This window comes from Schistocerca piceifrons, chromosome 10 (genome assembly GCF_021461385.2).
Source record: "Schistocerca piceifrons isolate TAMUIC-IGC-003096 chromosome 10, iqSchPice1.1, whole genome shotgun sequence".
NCBI classification, from domain to species: domain Eukaryota; kingdom Metazoa; phylum Arthropoda; class Insecta; order Orthoptera; family Acrididae; genus Schistocerca; species Schistocerca piceifrons.
In genome coordinates, this window is record NC_060147.1 from 146,355,686 (window position 1) to 146,374,036 (window position 18,351).

Consider the following 18,351-nt stretch of genomic DNA (forward strand, 5'->3'; position numbering starts at 1 on the left):
AATTATGCTTATTATGACGTATTTCGAGAACGAATATCAAAACAGATTCAGAAACAGAGAGCTTCTGGAACTCAGCTCGCAACATTTGAATGCATTTACTACCCAACATGATCACGCGACTGAAGATGACAAGTCAGAAAGCCAGCACGATACTGGCACTCGCTCCCCAGCGTGCGGAGAGTTCAGAAATAAAATTCGTCAAGAGAGCTTTACTTTAACGTGCAAAAAAAATAGTGAGAACAGATCTGTCCACGACACGGGACAAAGCAGAATATTACACCGGAAGAAAAATCAGTACGACGGGGTTTGCCCTCCTCTGAAGCAAAAGGTAATCGACTGCGTAGCCGCGGCGGTGGCTGCCTGAAAGTCCTCCGAACTCGTCAAACTGCGGAAACACGAGAGGCAGAGGCGTCGCCACTCAATCTGCTCATTTGTACGGTACAGCAAAATGACTCTGCAACCACAACACTGACTGCCTGAAGCACTGACATTCCTCGTACGTTTCTCATTTCATATTCTAGTGGTTTAAGCGTGACGTTAAAGTTGCTAATTTTATCTGCAGGGGAGCACATTCTGATTATGGATTCAGCTCACTGGAGGCATTACATTCGTGCAGTTCACGCAGCGTAGAACCGATGTGGCTTACATTCAGACAAACAGTACTGGTGGCAGTTGAGAGATTTATACCAAATACTGAAAAATGAAGCAGAGTGTATGGGTGTACGTCCACGCTCTCCTCCCAAACCCCTGGATCAATTTCAACCAAATTTGGCACAGAAACGTCACGCCTCACAAGAGTCAGCTCCAGTAAGAGTAGAGATACGGGCAGAAATGTATTTTTTTACAGACCCTGGCGTACAGGTTGTCCTGCACAACAGGAATATTGCGCGAGAACAGTATTGTCCGGCGTAATCAACCGGCTTTGCAGCCTAGCAAACATGTCAGGGGCAGCGAACGATTTCCTGGGGCTCAACACGTAGCCTGCCTGCACGACTGACTTGTTATTGCAGAGGCTACAGGTGCTGATGAGCATGAGATGGATCAGAGGGGGGGAGGAGGAGGGGAGCCTGGGAGCTGCAACTTGTACAGGTGTAATGGGTAGGTGGGAGGCGAGGATGGAAAGAGAGGGAGGCGGCGGAGGAAGTGGAGAAAGGCGGGGTGGAGAAGATGAAACGACAGAGGAGGGGGAGGATGCATTCAATGTACGTGTCGAACGCACATGCGTGGGAAAAAAGCTAGTAAATTAATGGAAGATGATACTGATCCCTAAACAAGGCAGAAAAAAGCATGCTGCAGTGAAAAGAACGCCAAATCTCTAAGTTTCACGATGTTTCACTGACGTTCGAAACTTAGCACAGACTTCTGTGTGACGTGCTTTTAATAGTGTCCACAACGAAACTCTGTCTCAAAATCCGGCACAAAATCCAAAGGGATTGGTCTTATGCAAATTACACCAGCACCGAGACACAGTCAGTACCTCCACTGAGCAATACTGGGTTGTCTTTGTGATGTTAGCGAGGACAGCCGTTGTTACTAAAGTCTTCCGGATTTCCTTCGTCAGAGGAGACGGAACAAACATTCCAGAATTCCAATCAACAACAGCCGCTGAGACGAGTAACTTAGAAGCCGATGTCCTCGGTGTAATGAACCTGCTTAAATTGCTTAATACGATCAAGTCTTCTGGTCCAGACTGTATACCAATAACGCTCCTTTCAGAGTATGCAGATACAATAGCTCCACAATTAATAATCACGTACAACCGTTCCCTCGATAAAACGTCCGTTCCAGTCTGCGCAAGTCACACCAATACTTAAGAAATTACAGACCCATATCATTGAAGTCGAGTCGTAGTACCATTTTGAAACACACACTACGTTTGAACATTATGAGCTACCTCGAAGAAAACGATCTATTAACATACAACCAGTACGAATTCAGAAAATATTATTCGTGTGAAGCACAACTAGCGCTTTATTCACGCGAAGCGGCGAGCGCTATCGACAGGGAATGTCAATTTGATTCCGTATTTCTTGGTTTGCGAAATGCCGTTTCTCTCAAGAGACTTCAAAACAAATTGCATGCCTATGGAGTACTGTCTCAGTTGTGTGATTGGATTCGCGGTTTCCTGTCAGGAAGGACACAGTTTGTAATAATCGAAGTTAAGCCATCACAGAAATAACATATGGCGTTTCCAAAAGAAGTGTTATAGGCTTCTGCTGTTCTTAATCTATATAAACAATTTAGGACACAATCTACCCGCTACTCTTGGATTGTTTGCAGATGATGCTAGCATTTACCGTCTAGTAAAATCATCAGAAGATTTAGACAGGATATCTGTATGGTGCAAAAAGTGACAGTTCGCTCTGCATAATGAAAAATGTGAGGTCACCTCACGAATACCAAAAGGAATCCGTAAAATGTCTGTTGTACGATAAAGCACACCAATCTAAAGGCTGTCAATTCAATTACATACAGTGCCTAGAAATGATGATTACGAATAACTTGACCTGAACGATCGCACAGGTAACGTTGTGAGTAGACAACCGAAAGACTGCGACTTACTGGCAGAATACTTAGGAAACGCAACAGGTCTACCAAAGACTCTGCCTACACTACGCTTGGTCCGTCATCTGTTGGAGTATCGGCGTACAGTAAGGAATCCTCAGCACACAGGATTGACAGAGAACATCAGACAAGCCCAAAGGAGGGCAGATAGTTCTGTATTATCACGAAGTAAGAGAGAGAGTGCCACAGATACGAGAGGCGACTTGCGATGGCAATTATTAATTTTTCGTTGCGGTGAGATCTTTACACCTAATTTCTATTACTAGCTATCTCCTCTGGATACGAAACCAGTTTATTGACGCCAGTCTAAATAGGAAGAAATCAAATCGGAGCCCGTACGGAAAGATTTAAGTGTTCCTTTTTCACACTCTCTATTTGAAAGTGGAACGCTAGAGAAACAGTCTGAAGGTGGTTGACGAACCTTCCTTTCAGGCACCTAAGTAGCGACGTAGGTGTAACACGTTTCCCGTCTGATATGGGTGCTGCAAACAGCAGACCTTTTGTCACACCTGACAACAAGTGTTCGTCGCATAGCATTCTGTCATGTAGGCTGGAGCATCTTCTTGCTAGGCATATGCACCATCACTCTGGATTACCCTGGCATGTGCCGATGCAAATTCCACTTCACGCCTCGGCGCACCGCTTTTATTTTATTTTTTTTTTTGTGTCATCATCAGTCTACTGACTGGTTTGATGCGGCCCGCCACGAATTCCTTTCCTGTGCTAACCTCTTCATCTCAGAGTAGCACTTGCAACCTACGTCTTCAATTATTTGCTTGACGTATTCCAATCTCTGTCTTCCTCTACAGTTTTTGCCCTCTGCAGCTCCCTCTAGTACCATGGAAGTAATTCCCTCATGTCTTAGCAGATGTCCTATCATCCTGTCCCTTCTCCTTATCAGTGTTTTCCACATATTCCTTTCCTCTCCGATTCTGCGTAGAACCTCCTCATTCCTTACCTTATCAGTCCACCTAATTTTCAACATTCGTCTATAGCACCACATCTCAAATTCCTCGATTCTCTTCTGTTCCGGTTTTCCCACAGTCCTTGTTTCACTACCATACAATGCTGTACTCCAGACGTACATCCTCAGAAATTTCTTCCTCAAATTAAGGCCTGTATTTGATATTAGTAGACTTATCTTGGCCAGAAATGCCTTTTTTGCCATAGCGAGTCTGCTTTTGATGTCCTCCTTGCTCCGTCCGTCATTGGTTATGTTACTGCCTAGGTAGCAGAATTCCTTAACTTCATTGACTTCGTGACCATGAATCCTGATGTTAAGTTCCTCGCTGTTCTCATTTCTACTACTTCTCATTACCTTCGTCTTTCTCCGATTTACTCTCGAACCATACTGTGTACTCATTAGACTGTTCATTCCGTTCAGCAGATCATTTAATTCTTCTTCACTTTCACTCAGAATAGCAATGTCATCAGCGAATCGTATCATTGATATCCTTTCACCTTGTATTTTAATTCCACTCCTGAACCTTTCTTTTATTTCCATCATTGCGTCCTCGATGTACAGATTGAAGGGTAGGGGTGAAAGGCTATAGCCTTGTCTTACACCCTTCTTAATACGAGCACTTCGTTCTTGATCGTCCACTCTTATTATTCCCTCTTGGTTGTTGTGCATATTGTATATGACCCGTTTCTCCCTATAGCTTACCCCTACTTTTTTCATAATCTCGAACAGCTTGCACCACTTTATATTGTCGAACGCTTTTTCCAGGTCGACAAATCCTATGAAAGTGTCTTGATTTTTCTTTAGCCTTGATTCCATTATTAGCCGTAACGTCAGAATTGCCTCTCTCGTCGCTTTACTTTTCCTAAAGCCAAACTGATCGACACCTAGCGCATTCTCAATTTTCTTTTCCATTCTTCTGTATATTATTCTTGTAAGCAGCTTCGATGCATGAGCTGTTAAGCTGATTGTGCGATAATTCTCGCACTTGTCAGCTGTTTCCGTCTTCGGAATTGTGTGGGTGATGCTTTTCCGAAAGTCAGATGGTATGTCGCCAGACTCATATATTCTACACACCAACGTGAATAGTCGTTTTGTTGCCACTTCCCCCAATGATTTTAGAAATTCTGATGGAATGTTATCTATCCCTTCTGCCTTATTTGACCGTAAGTCCTCCAAAGCTCTTTTAAATTCCGATTCTAATACTGGATCCCCTATCTCTTCTAAATCGACACCTGTTTCTTCTTCTATCACATCAGACAAATCTTCACCCTCATAGAGGCTTTCAATGTATTCTTTCCACCTGTCTGCTCTCTCCTCTGCATTTAACAGTGGAATTCCCGTTGCACTCTTAATGTTACCACCGTTGCTTTTAATGTCACCAAGGGTTGTTTTGACGTTCCTGTATGCTGAGTCTGTCCTTCCGACAATCATATCTTTTTCGATGTCTTCACATTTTTCCTGCAGCCATTTCGTCTTAGCTTCCCTGCACTTCCTATTTATTTCATTCCTCAGCGACTTGTATTTCTGTATTCCTGATTTTCCCGGAACATGTTTGTACTTCCTCCTTTCATCAATCAACTGAAGTATTTCTTCTGTTACCCATGGTTTCTTCGCAGCTACCTTCTTTGTACCTATGTTTTCCTTCCCAACTTCTGTGATGGCCCTTTTTAGAGATGTCCATTCCTCTTCAACTGTACTGCCTACTGCGCTATTCCTTATTGCTGTATCTATAGCGTTCGAGGACTTCAAACGTATCTCGCCATTCCTTAGTACTTCCGTATCCCACTTCTTTGCGTATTGATTCTTCCTGGTCCGTCATCTGCTGGAGTATTGCGTATTGAACTTCAGCCTACTCTTCATCACTACTATATTGTGATCTGCGTCTATATCTGCTCCTGGGTACGCCTTACAATCCAGTATCTGATTTCGGAGTCTCTGTCTGACCATGATTTAATCTAATTGAAATCTTCCCGTATCTCCCAGCCTTTTCCAAGTATACCTCCTCCTCTTGTGATTCTTGAACAGGGTATTCGCTATTACTAGCTGAAACTTGTTACAGAACTCAATTAGTCTTTCTCCTCTTTCATTCCTTGTCCCAAGCCCATATTCTCCTGTAACCTTTTCTCCTACTCCTTCCCCTGCAACTGCATTCCAGCCGCCCATGACTATTAGATTTTCGTCCCCCTTTACATACTGCATTACCCTTTCAATACGCTCATACACTTTCTCTGTCTGTTCATCTTCAGCTTGCGACGTCGGCATGTATACCTGAACTATCGTTGTCGGTGTTGGTCTGCTGTCGATTCTGATTATAACAACCCGGTCACTGAACTGTTCACAGTAACACACCCTCTGCCCTACCTCCCTATTCATAACGAATCCTACAACTGTTATACCATTTTCTGCTGCTGTTGATATTACCCGATACTCATCTGACCAGAAACCCTTGTCTTCCTTCCACTTCACTTCACTGACCCCTACTATATCTAGATTGAGCCTTTGCATTTCCCTTTTCAGATTTTCTAGTTTCCCTACCACGTTCAAGCTTCTGACATTCCACGCCCCGACTTGTAGAACGTTATCCTTTCGTTGATTATTCAATCTTTTTCTCATGGTAACCTCCCCCTTGGCAGTCCCCTCCCGGAGATCCGAATGGGGGACTATTCCGGAACCTTTTGGCAATGGAGAGATCATCGTGACACTACTTCAATTACAGGCCACATGTCCTGTGGATACACGTTACGTGTCCTTAATGCAGTGGTTTCCATTGCCTTCTGTATCCCCATGTCGTTGATCATTGCTGATTCTTCCGCCTTTAGGGGCAACTTCCCACCCCTAGGACAAGAGAGTGCCCTGAACCTCTATCCGCTCCTCCGCCCTTTTTGACAAGGCCGTTGGCAGAATGAGGCTGACTTCTTATGCCGTAAGTCTTCGGCCGCCAATGCTGATTATTTATCAAAATTTAGGCAGTGGTGGGGATCGAACCCGGGACCGAAGACGTTTTTGATTATGACCACCGCTATTCCCCATTTAAGCTCGCATAGTATTGCCAAGGTTCTCCAGTATTTGGATAGCACCTTAACAGTGGGCGAGATGGGGTTAATCGTGGCCGTCAGGTGTAGGTGATATGTAACTGATATTTCTGAGACATATCGAGTCTCACCTTCATCTACGATAATGATGTAGGCTGAAGCAATGAATTAAAATTTATACCAGTGCTGGGAGTCAAACCCAGATTCGTGCTCACTAGGCCAATGCGCAATCTGTCGATTCAGTCTACATCATTATCGTACCTAAAGGTGAGACCCAATGTCTCGAGAATATCAGTTATATGCGATTAATACTCTGTCACTGTGATACACTTATACACTGCCAAGTCACATTGATGTAACCATCTGTGAAAAGCCTGCGGACAGAGGAAGAGAGAGAGACGACGAGGTTTTGGAAGTACCGACAGGGATGCGGAACCGTACCGTCAAGTGCTCTAGGTTTCTCGGTCGAGTATCCGCGGCGTGAACAGCCTGACGGAGGCCATCCCACAGGTTGTCGACTGGCTTAAAGTCCGGGCAGTACGGTAGCCAGAGGAGTACGTGAGGTCGTGCTGGTGCTGTGCGATCCACCGGCGTACACTGGCAGGCATCGCAGTGTCTGCTGGTGGATGCCGCGGTGCTGAGGAGAAGCAAACTGCATCTAGGGGTGAATGTCGATCCAGTGTGTCTTCCGTAATGACGAGATAACCCAGGGGATGCCACGGAAACACTGTGCAGCATGTAACGTTCCCTTCTGCATCCTGCACGCTTCTAGCGATTGTTGCAGGGTGTTTGGTTCCAGACATTTCACACCGATTGATTCATCTGCAAAGGCTACCTCTCCCCACTCAGTGGACGTCCGGTTACGTTACTGACACGCAAATTCCGGCTCTCGTCGCTGACGAACAGCATCCAGAACGGGTGCTCGAACCAGACGCCCGCTTCGGACGTTCGTACGCAGCGACTTTCGCGGAACGGTCACCGAGACGACACGCCTGTTGAGCCGGACGCATTTCTGCAGCCGCCGTTCACCGCTGTGGTCTGCGGCCCGCGATCCACCACAGCTGTCCGTCACCCACCATATACACTAATCGTGGCGGCACGGAGACAGTTTACAAGTGTAGCCGTTTCGGAAAGGCTGCCACACGTGGCCCAAAAGCCAACGATCGTCATACAAATCGCTCCGTTTCTGCAATACGGCACGGTTTTTAGCATCCCTCGGACACACTTTTTACGTGCCCTCCACTGCTAGTGCTGCCACCTGCGGTCAGTGAGCTGTTGTTGCACTTTGACGTCCGAGGTAGCTGGTGGTCACGTTAGTGTGATCGGACCGCGTATTTACTGCTCCAGCTGAGAAATACCTATTCAGCAGATTTAGTGAAGTAAGCTCTCGAGAACTGGTGCGATCATACTGGTAGACTCTGCCCAGCTCGTGTGCACAGCAGAGCGGCCGCTCAGGCGGGCCACGGTTCAAATGGCTCTGAGCGCTATGGGACTTAACTTCTGAGGTCATCAGTCCCCTAGAACTTAGAACTACTTAAACCTAACCAACCTAAGGACAACACACACATCCATGCCCGAGGCAGGATTCGAACCTGCGACCGTAGCGGTCACGCGGTTGCAGACAGTACGGGGCTCGGTGTTCCCCCGTCGGCCACAGCCACCACTGTGTGCGATCGGCGGTGATCGAAGAACACGGCGCGAGCGATGCCTCAACTCTGCAACTCTGTGAGCGGCGTTTCAAGCTGCCACGGCCGCCGCTTCGCGCACCATAATTCACTTACGTCAGCCTCTGCCGGGCCAGCGCCGCTGTTTGCGAATGACGCAGCCTCGAACTGTGCGGACAGCTCTGCGGCAGCCGTCTCTCTCTCTCTCTCTCTCACACACACACAGCGCTTAGGCTGCGGGGCTCTGCCTCTGTGTCCGCCACCTGCTGTACCTACTGTGCTGAGGAAAGACGGTCAAAAGTTCTCCATCACATATATTTGTGGTTAAAATCGGGAATTGGTTTGGAATACTCTATCATACACCAGCTCTGATAATAAAACAAGTATAAACACGTACAGACTGAGTGCGTCTGTTGTGTGTTTGCCTGGTGGTTCGCCTAGGCCGGCCGGTGTGGCCGAGCGGTTCTAGGCGCTTCAGTCCGGAACCGCGCTGCTGCTACGGTCGCAGGTTCGAATCCTGCCTCCGGCACGGGTGTGTGTGATGTCCTTAGGTTAGTTAGGTTTCAGTAGTTCTAAATTCTAGGGGACTGATGACCTCAGATGTCGTCCCATAGTGCTCAGAGCCACTTGAACCATTTGGTTCGCCTGGAGGGACGCTGATGAATAGCCATAACAATACTGATATGTCTTTACCTGAGACGGTTCCACTCCAATAGGCCTGATTCCTTCTGCTGTCTGTGTAGCAATCAGTTCGCATTAATTTATAATACACTGTGTTTGTATACATACCACATTGCCGCCTAATGGCACGAAGCACGAGATGGGAACTAAAAAAGTGCTGTAGTTGTAGCTATGCATCGGCAAGGCTGTTCTAGTAAGACAGCAGCAACACACGTTGGCGTAGCTCACTCTGCAGCGGTTCGACAAAAGTGGCGCCAGCGCGACAGTTTTGCAGGGAAGGTCAGTGCATACGGGTACAGAGTAAACGTACAGGCCGCAGCTCGTGTTCTCGCTTCCCGCGCCCGGGTTTCCGGTTTCGATTCCCGGCGGGGTCAGGGATTTTCTCTGCCTAGTGATGACTGGGTGTTGTGTGATGTCCTTAGGTTAGTTAGGTTTAAGTAGTTCTAAGTTCTAGGGGACTGATGACCATAGATGTTAAGTCCCATAGGCCTCAGAGCCATTTGAACCAGAAAACGTACAGGACTCATAGTGTACCCGAAATTCGTGAGGAAGTAAATAGTATGTGAGTAGCTCCAGTTTCCGTCTCAACGCTTATGATGTATCGTGCAATACGAGAGATAGCACTGTTACTTGACGTGACGGTGCTAGAGAGAGAGAGACAAAGATATTCTTTATTACTCAGTGGCGGTTACCTCTCAGATAACTATTCTTAGTGTAGGAAGTCTTTGTTCTTGTTAAGAAGTAATTCATTAAGAGGTTTCATCCTTGTGAAGTAGAAATCGACGCCTTTGCGAGACTTTGAAGGAAATTGTATTATATGTATATAAGCCAGTGAACAGATAATTCATGTTACGAGAAGAATTTCATTGCCACAAAAGTCAATAAAGATTGTTGATTTCAAGAAGGTACGTGTTTATTCCACAATTGACATATTCGTCAATTATGATCCATTAATGAATACCAGATGGAGAACATTTCCGACGGGAGCGTTCAGTTCTAATTAAATAGTCTGGTGCTTTCTTCGGAAAAGGAGTAATTTCACGGATCATTTAAATCCACCAATCTTGGACATTTCTTAAGAACTGAAAGCAAATCTGATTGCTATGCAACAGAGCCCAGACGAATATTTCTCCGCAACTCTGATTAGCACTTCCAGCTTCAATACACCGTCTGCAGCAACTGGAGCAGATCGCTACAACAACGGAAGCGACAACATCGCCCTGTATCAAACCAACGGTGTAGGTATTCAACACAACAGAGCACACACAGTCACTCATACATGTAAAGACAAACACAAGGTGGTGTCGGAAACATATACAGAGAGAGAGACGCTCACTCACTCAATGTGAGCGCTCACCAGAGACTGTATACACTGCAACGGCGTCTCCGTGAACGAGGTTTCGAGGGGGCGCGACGGCCAAAAACCCGTCACTACGAAAATAAATTACGGTGAAACGAGCGCAATAGACACAGCAACAAAAAACTGCAGCATGCAGCAATGGTCCGAGGTGTTATTCACGGTCTAATCTAAGCTTGAAGTATTTCGTATCCATCGCCGAATATTCGTTCGACAACTTCGTGGAGAACGCACGACGACTGAGTGTGTGGGACACCAGCGGTGGAGCGTGGTGGAGGTTTCTCAGGCCATAGAGTCCGCGGTCTTGTGAGAATTAAAGGGGGAAGGCTATCACAGCGTACTCACGAACAGTAAACTTCCATCTTAGAAGAGACTTATTGCTCGTGGGTTTGTTCTGCAGCAGGACAATGATCCAAAACATGATTCTAAATTTAACTTGTACAGAGGGCATGTTAGTACGAAAGATAAATGTGGGGAACGTGAGAATATGATGTGGCAATGTTGGTCACCTGACTTAAATCTCATTGAACTCTTATGGGATGAACTTGACGGAAGCCAGAAAACTAAAGCCATCTAATGTTCAAGATGTATGGAATTATTTACAGACGTGTTGGACAGCAATGTCTGCAAAAACACAACCAAGTCTCATCTTCAGAATGCCAAGAGTTTGTGCAGCTGTCCTGAAGACACTAAAATTTAAATCGCATACCGTTGTACTTAACGATAGTTAGAGAAAATATTTATTTTGTTGTTCTATTTAGCATGTACGATGTGTTTGTGCATTGAAATAAAGTATGTGGCTTTTTTCTTAAGTGATAGAAAACTTTTTACTGGTAGTATATATAGAAGAGAAAGAAACTTGATATTAGGAAAGAGGAATTGCATTAAGATTAGAAGGGCAATGCGATATAGCGAAAAGAATTTGAGAGAGCAAAAGACCTGTGTCAAACATGGGGCGCACCTGGAGTAGACATTTCCTCGGAATTATTGCTATAACAGAAATAATCGCAGAAAAACCATTGCCGCTGATTAAGCGAGATAAATGAAAGTGAAATACGCTGACAGTTAGAGAAGAATGTAATAACGTCAACAGCGAAGAAAGGAGATGTCGACAAGTGGGAACATCACGGGGCCATACGTTCAGTTGGAAACTAACTGCGTGTTGCTTATCGTGGGACCCTTAATTGATATGCCAGTTGGGGGCAGAATCGCAATGTCAGGCAAATCGCACCAAAGTAAGTTTATACTGAATCTGCACACGATGTGTAACGCAATCCTATAACGGTCCTACCTACAGAGGCTAGCCTCTCATATAATTTATTCATTAAATTAACTGATCAAAGTTCCCCTGCAAAAGTGGTGATGAAAAGGATTCTGGTGAGTGTTTATCTCTTAAACAGCGTTCTACAAATTTACAGTTACGTTAATTTTCTTTAAAGGAAAACAAAATTGATCAAGAATTTGCACAAGGAACAATCGTGTATATTAAATAAACCGAACATGTAAGTAGTCCTCACATGAGATAGGCGTTGACAAGAACCTAGTACAAACAACGCTACAAGGAGTCCAGTGTGCTTCTCAACTACGAGAAGGGGGAGCAAAGAGGACAGGTGAAATGTGTAATATCGATAAACAAGTGGGTGATCGGATGCGGTAACGAGAATTTCGCGAGAAAACTGCCCCCAGCCACTGTAGAAGCAGGGAGTGTCCGTCCGTTGCCCCGGCTTCTGAGGCCCGGCATCGGAACACAAGGCCGGACTCTGTCGTGCCAAAGGTGACGTCAGTTGTCAGGATTAAAATATCACCTCCAGAGTTCACAGCCGTGTTCGCATAGACCTTCTCTTCATAATTGTGCTGTACAAATGGAGGTGATATTTTAACTACTGACGACGCCTTTGACACGATTGCTTTATGTATCTCCACTGCAGGATGTGATTTTAGTGTATTTTTGCTTCTGATGAAGGTATATTTAGATATATCGAAACAGTGGTCAAGGATTTCAATAAATCTTTATCCTGCAACTGTTTGGTTGTTATCATTTACCGTGAAGATTTTCAACAGTTGCTGCTTGAGCAACGTTTAAAATTTTGAATGCAAAATCCCCAAGATTGTCTCCCTGTTACAGAAGCTCGAAATTTAGCGCGGACTTCAATGCAAGATGCTTATAATGGTTTCCACAATGAAACTTTATCTCGAAACCAGACAGAAAATGCAAAGAGATCCTCGTCGTATGCGAAGTATGTTAGCGTCAAGACACAATCAATACCTTCTCTGCGCGATATCAATGGAAATATTATCGACGACAGGCTTCCAAATTAGAGTTACTAAACACAGTCTTCCGAAATTCCTCCATCAAGGAAGGCAAAGCAAATATTCCAGAATTCAAATCAAGAAGAGCTGCCAACATGAGTAACTCATAAGTAAATATCCTCGGAGTAGTGAAGCAATTTAAATAACTTAATAAAAGCATATCTTCCGGACCAGACTGTATACCAATTACGTTGCTTTCAGACTATGCTGACATAATGGCCCCATACTTAACAATCATATACAATCGCTCGCTCGACGAAAGATTCGTAACCAAAGACAGGAAAGTTGCAAAGGTCATACCAATATTCAAGAAAGGCAATAGGAGTAATCCACTAAATCGCAGGCCCACATCATTAACGCCGATATGCAGCAGGATCTTGGAACGTTATGAATTAGCTGTAAGAGAACAGACAAGACGGATCTAGAAGACATCTACTGGCTCTTTAGTCACACGAAGTGTTGGATGCTACCGACAAATGATTTCAAACTGATCTCGTATTTCTAGATTTCCTAAACGCTTTTGACACGGTACCTCACAAGCGGCTCGTAATCAAATTGCGTGCTTATGGAATATCGTCTTAGTTGTGCGACAAATGATTTCAAACTGATCTCGTATTTCTAGATTTCCTAAACGCTTTTGACACGGTACCTCACAAGCGGCTCGTAATCAAATTGCGTGCTTATGGAATATCGTCTTAGCTGTGCGACTGGAGTTTGGTAGTTGACGCTAACTAATGAAATGTGTGAGATCATCCACACGAGTCCTAAAAGTAATCCGTTAAACTTCAGTTACACGATTAAGAAATCAAATCTAAAGCCCGTAAAATCAACTGAGTGCCTAGGAATTACGGTTATGAAGAACTTAAACTGGAAAGAACACATAGAAAATGTTGTGCGGAAGGCGAACCAAAACTGCGATTTATTAGCAGAACACGTAGAAGATACTTGCGAAAGAGACTGCCTTCACTACTCCTTCCGTCCTGGGACAAGTATTGCTGGGCGGTGTGGCATCCTTACCAGGTAGGATTGACAGAGTACATAGAGAAAGTCCAAAGAAGAGCAGCACGTTTCGTTTTATCTGGAAGTAGGGGAGGGAGTGTCTCGGGGATGATACAGGATTGAGGGTGGACACGATTAAAACAAAGCCGTTTCTCGTTGCGGCGGCATCTTCTCGCGAAATTTTAATCACCAATTTTCTCCTCCGAATGGGAAACTTTTTTGTTGGCGCCAGCCTACATAGGGAAAACGATCATCACAAAATAAGGGAAATCAGAGCTCACACGGAAAGATCAAGGTATTCGCTTTTCCCACTCGCTGTTAAGAGATTGGAATAATGGAGAATTATTGTGAAGGCGGCTCGATGAACCCTCTGCCAGGCAGGTAAGTGTGGTTTGCAGAGTATTCATGTAGATCGGGTGCTTTCATAAAACCCCTGCCTGAGCAACAGTAGTGGCGGAAGGTATGAGGTGGAACTTGGAGGATAATTTCCTGATGATGTTGCATTTTTAGACGGAAATTTCAACTTACCAGCCGTAGATTCTCGCGTCATCAGGCCGGGTAATAGGGACAGAGAATCATGTGAAATTGTTCCCAGTGCCTTACACGAGAATTACGTTGAGTAGTTAGAGAGGCGGCACGTGAAGGTAACATCTTAACTCCGCTGGTGAGTAACAGACCCCCACTTTTCCACTCAGCATCGTAACTCCATTATAGCATCACTGAATACTTTGGTTGTAAACAAGAAAACAAAGAAGTTTGTATATCTTCCCGTTTAGCGAGAGCGACTAGAAACATTAAACCAATTTCAGACAACCTGACAGGTTAACATGAAAATTTCATCTCCAGTTAAGTTAAGCATCAATGGGCGACGCTCGGGAGCACTGTACGACATGTGTTAGTCAGGTACGTGTCGCAAAAAGTTGTGAGGGACGGAAAAGACGCGCCGTGGTTCGACAACCGAGTTACCAGAGAGCTGCACTGCCAAAGACTCACAGGCAAACAAAAACTAGCCGAAGCCATAATTAGCCTAAGAGGGCCCAAGCTCGAAGCGCTCGACGTATTCGAAAATAAAATTCTGTCTGCCGACTTGACAAAAAATCCTAAGAAGTTTCGGTCTCTCGTTAAACCAATAAATGTATCCAACCCATTTTTCCGTACATTCTGTGTTCACAGTGGCTTTGAAACAGAGGATGACACAGAAAAGGCTGAACTACTAGACATCTTTTTCAAAACGGTTTCGCAGAGGAAGATCGCAGTGTAGTTCCTCCTTTAAATCGGCGCACAAGCTACGAAATGACAGATATCGAAATAAGTTACCGAGAGATAGGAAAGCAGCTGAAATCGCTTGACAGAGGAAAGGCTAATATACCCGATCGATTCGGTTCTACACGGAGTACGCGAAAGAAGTGTACTGTAGGTCTGTAGAAGAGCGAAGCATTCCTAATGATTGGAAAAACGCGCTGGCCATTTCCGTTTTGACGGAGGGTAGGCGAACAGATGCACAAAACTATAGGCCTTTATATCTGACGTCATCCCTGAGCAATAGCAGTTTATAGTTTTACTCATTTATTGGCGAGTTTTGGAGGCTTCGCATGGTGTCATTAAGAAACGAGTCACCCAGGCGTCTGTCCCGACAACATGAAGTGAGCCAGGGGCTGTCCGGGTTCCCAGAGCGGTGCCGCGGTCGCGATTTGCGCAATCTCACTGCAAGTCCATAGCAGCCAGCTGCCCGTACGTAGGCATAACGGCGCTGCTCCACCATCGAGAGAAAATTCTGTGCTCTTCCGTCCGAATCACGTTATCCAACCGACTGCCTCTTGCTCGCCACCGTGTTCAGCCGTGAAAGGTGCAGCCCCTCTCCGTAGACTTCTCTGACGTACGGAGGCCTTCACGATTGAATGGAACACGGCCAGCAGCCGATACCGACGTCCAGTTAGGATGCGTTCGGTAAGCCGAGAACGAGTAATTTCTGTAGGGTTCCCCTGTGTTCGCGTAAGGAAACCGCATTTCTCGTCAGTCGCCGCGGCAATAGCTCGGAATCCTCGTCTCCGTGTAGTGTTTTCGGAGGAGAATAGAGGGCACTTGTGGCGACGCAGCCTGGGCCGGTTGCGATCCAGAGGGTGTGGGCGGCAGCCGCCTCCGCCCGCTACGGACGGGCTCGTTCTGGCGCGCTTTCACTGGAGTCCAGAAAGTGCCGCTGTTTGCACTCGTGTTATCCACTGTTCGCGGTATCTGCTACGCAACTTGTATTGCATGATTAATCATATTGTTCCGTGGGTCTCGAACTTGTTTACTCTGTATATGCGAGCTGGGCAGATTCCCGAGCAGTCGTCCACGCAGATAAGGTACATCCCTCAGTAATCGAGGGGGATTCGTGATTAAACTGAGCTTCTAGATAGCTTTGTCTTTCATTTTTGCGCTCGTTGTCTCGGTGCAGTTTCTCACGTAAAATTAAGAGATTTTACCTTCATTTAGCTAGAAAGTTATGTTTGGTACGTGTCGAGATTTTCAGTAAATAAATGACTTATAAAATGCACAGTTGATTTGAATCTCAAAACCAAACTACTGTCCTATAATTGATCCTGATTAGGAGACCCTCCGAATACAAATGTAACACCTGTATTCCTAATACGTTCGCCTCACTGTGACGGCATTTAATTAAGAAGCAGGTGCCAACTATTTTGTTTAAATGTTAAACGTAAGAGCGGTTTGATCTGAGATTACGACTTACTATTTACGAGTGTTGTCCTCCTGAGCTCACTTAGGCCTGCTACCGGCTGATTAAAGAGAGCAGAAAATAGAGACAGGTACCCCAAGTTCTGCTCGTGTCGATTCAGGTCGCAGGAACAAAATGGTTGCTATTGACACGTTTTATGCTCACATATTACGACGTATCTGGAGACCGAGAATCTCCTTTGTAGCAGTCAACAAAGGTCCCGAAAACAAGGGTCGTGCGAAACCCGCTCGCTCTGTTTGTCCGCACAGCACACACAGGCGCTTAGGTAGGAGCCGTGCGCGTTGACCGCTGAAATGCTTTCGGTACAGTTCCGCACTGTCGACTCCCCGCCACCCTAAAGATCAAAATACGAGTGTGCGGAATGTCAGACCAACTATGTGACTGGATTCAAAAGTTCCTAGCAAACACTTCTTTGACAATTGTGAGAAATCTTCAGACGTACAAGCAATTTCAGACGTGACCTATGGAAGTAATACAACACAATTTTTTTCACTGTATATATGAATCACTGTTTAACGTTGCCAGTTGTGCACGTAATTCGATAATGTTTAAGGTTTCATATTTTTATTGTATAAGGGGCAATCATAAAGTTTCCGTCCGAAGGCTGTACAGTTCAGAACCGGTACACCAACCAGACAACATCGCCGTCTGCTAAAACACCGTGAAGAGGTCCGCAGATGGCCGCTGCATATCAGCGGAGGCGGGGAGGCTGGTGCTCGGCTGTCCCCCACTTGAGTTGGAGCACGATTCCACAACGCACGTTTTCGACTGACATGCTGCCCGACACACACAAACGCTTCATTCTGTGACCGACGTCTATTGGTGTTTGTCTTGTGGTAGCCAGCTAAAGAACAACAGCACGACTGTCCTGTGTGGATGCATTTCGTAATAGTTCAGCTACAGTTCAGTTTCCAGCACTTACCGCACGCACGTCCGAAGGACACTCACGCTATGTTGCAGCAACACCCTCAAACGGAAACTTTATGACCGCCCCTTACAATATGTACACTGCGTAAAAGCTCCTGTTAAACACCTAAGTAAACTAAACGTGCTTTTTCAGGTTAGAATTCGATATGTCCAAAGAAAAGTGCCACAGGCAACTTTATCTTTGAGAATCGCAGTCAAGACAGAAGCCTTAAGAACTGACAGAGGGTGAGCTCACTGTGTGTGTAAGAAGGTGTATTTGTTAAAAAGGTGCATTTGTAAGAAAAAATGAAACCTGTTTAACTCAAAATGACACCATAGGTTGTGTGGCAAAGGTAAACTTACATGTTCCATTCTTTATTTTTTATTTTATGTTTGTATTTTATTAAGACGCAAGCTACGTTCGTGAAATGTATCAGATTAATTAATATATTTTTAGTTTACGATTATTTTCACCTCACTTTTTTAATTAATACGGTCGATGAGACTCTGTGACGTTCCTAACAAATTTACTTTAGTGTCTGATTATAATGCATTAACAAATACAAATATTTTTAAAATCCCAGTCAGTACTAAATTGATTTTGACTGAAATAGTTCCCCCAAACAAATTTCTCTAGCTGAAAATAATTTTGTTCTAAAATTCAAACATATTCAGAAGTAAATTCTAGCTATGGCAAGGAAATTCTAGTTGCAACAGAGGCATTCAGTGTGAAAGAGTTTTGACTAGAAAGCAGGCAGCACAACACACCTGCTGTGCTGACCGGCCTACGTGTCAGTGGCTGGAAGGCCGCTTCTTACTCCTCTTGTAGGCTGCCTCTCAAAGCAGTTTGCTGCTGTTCCCACACACCACCCGCACGGGATTAGCCGAGCGGTCTGAGGCGCTGCAATCGTGGACTCTGCGGCTGGTCCTGGCGGAGGTTCGAGTCCTCCCTCGGGCATGGGTGTGTGTGTTTGTCCTTAGGATAATTTAGGTTAAGTAGTGTGTAAGCTTAGGGACTGATGACCTTAGCAGTTCAGCTCCATAAGATTTCACACGCATCTGAACATTTTAAGCCGGCCGCGCTGGGTGAGCGGTTCTAGGCGGTTCAGTCCAGAACTGGGCGACTGCTACGGTCG

The 18,351-nt window shown here is 45.3% G+C and overlaps 1 protein-coding gene across 1 annotated transcript in view; it reads right to left on the reverse strand.

The window, feature by feature from the left end:
• The window catches only part of LOC124718786, a 480,197-nt gene that overhangs the window by 43,859 nt on the left and 417,987 nt on the right, over nt 1-18,351 (reverse strand). The gene's annotated exons all lie outside the window — the stretch shown is intronic.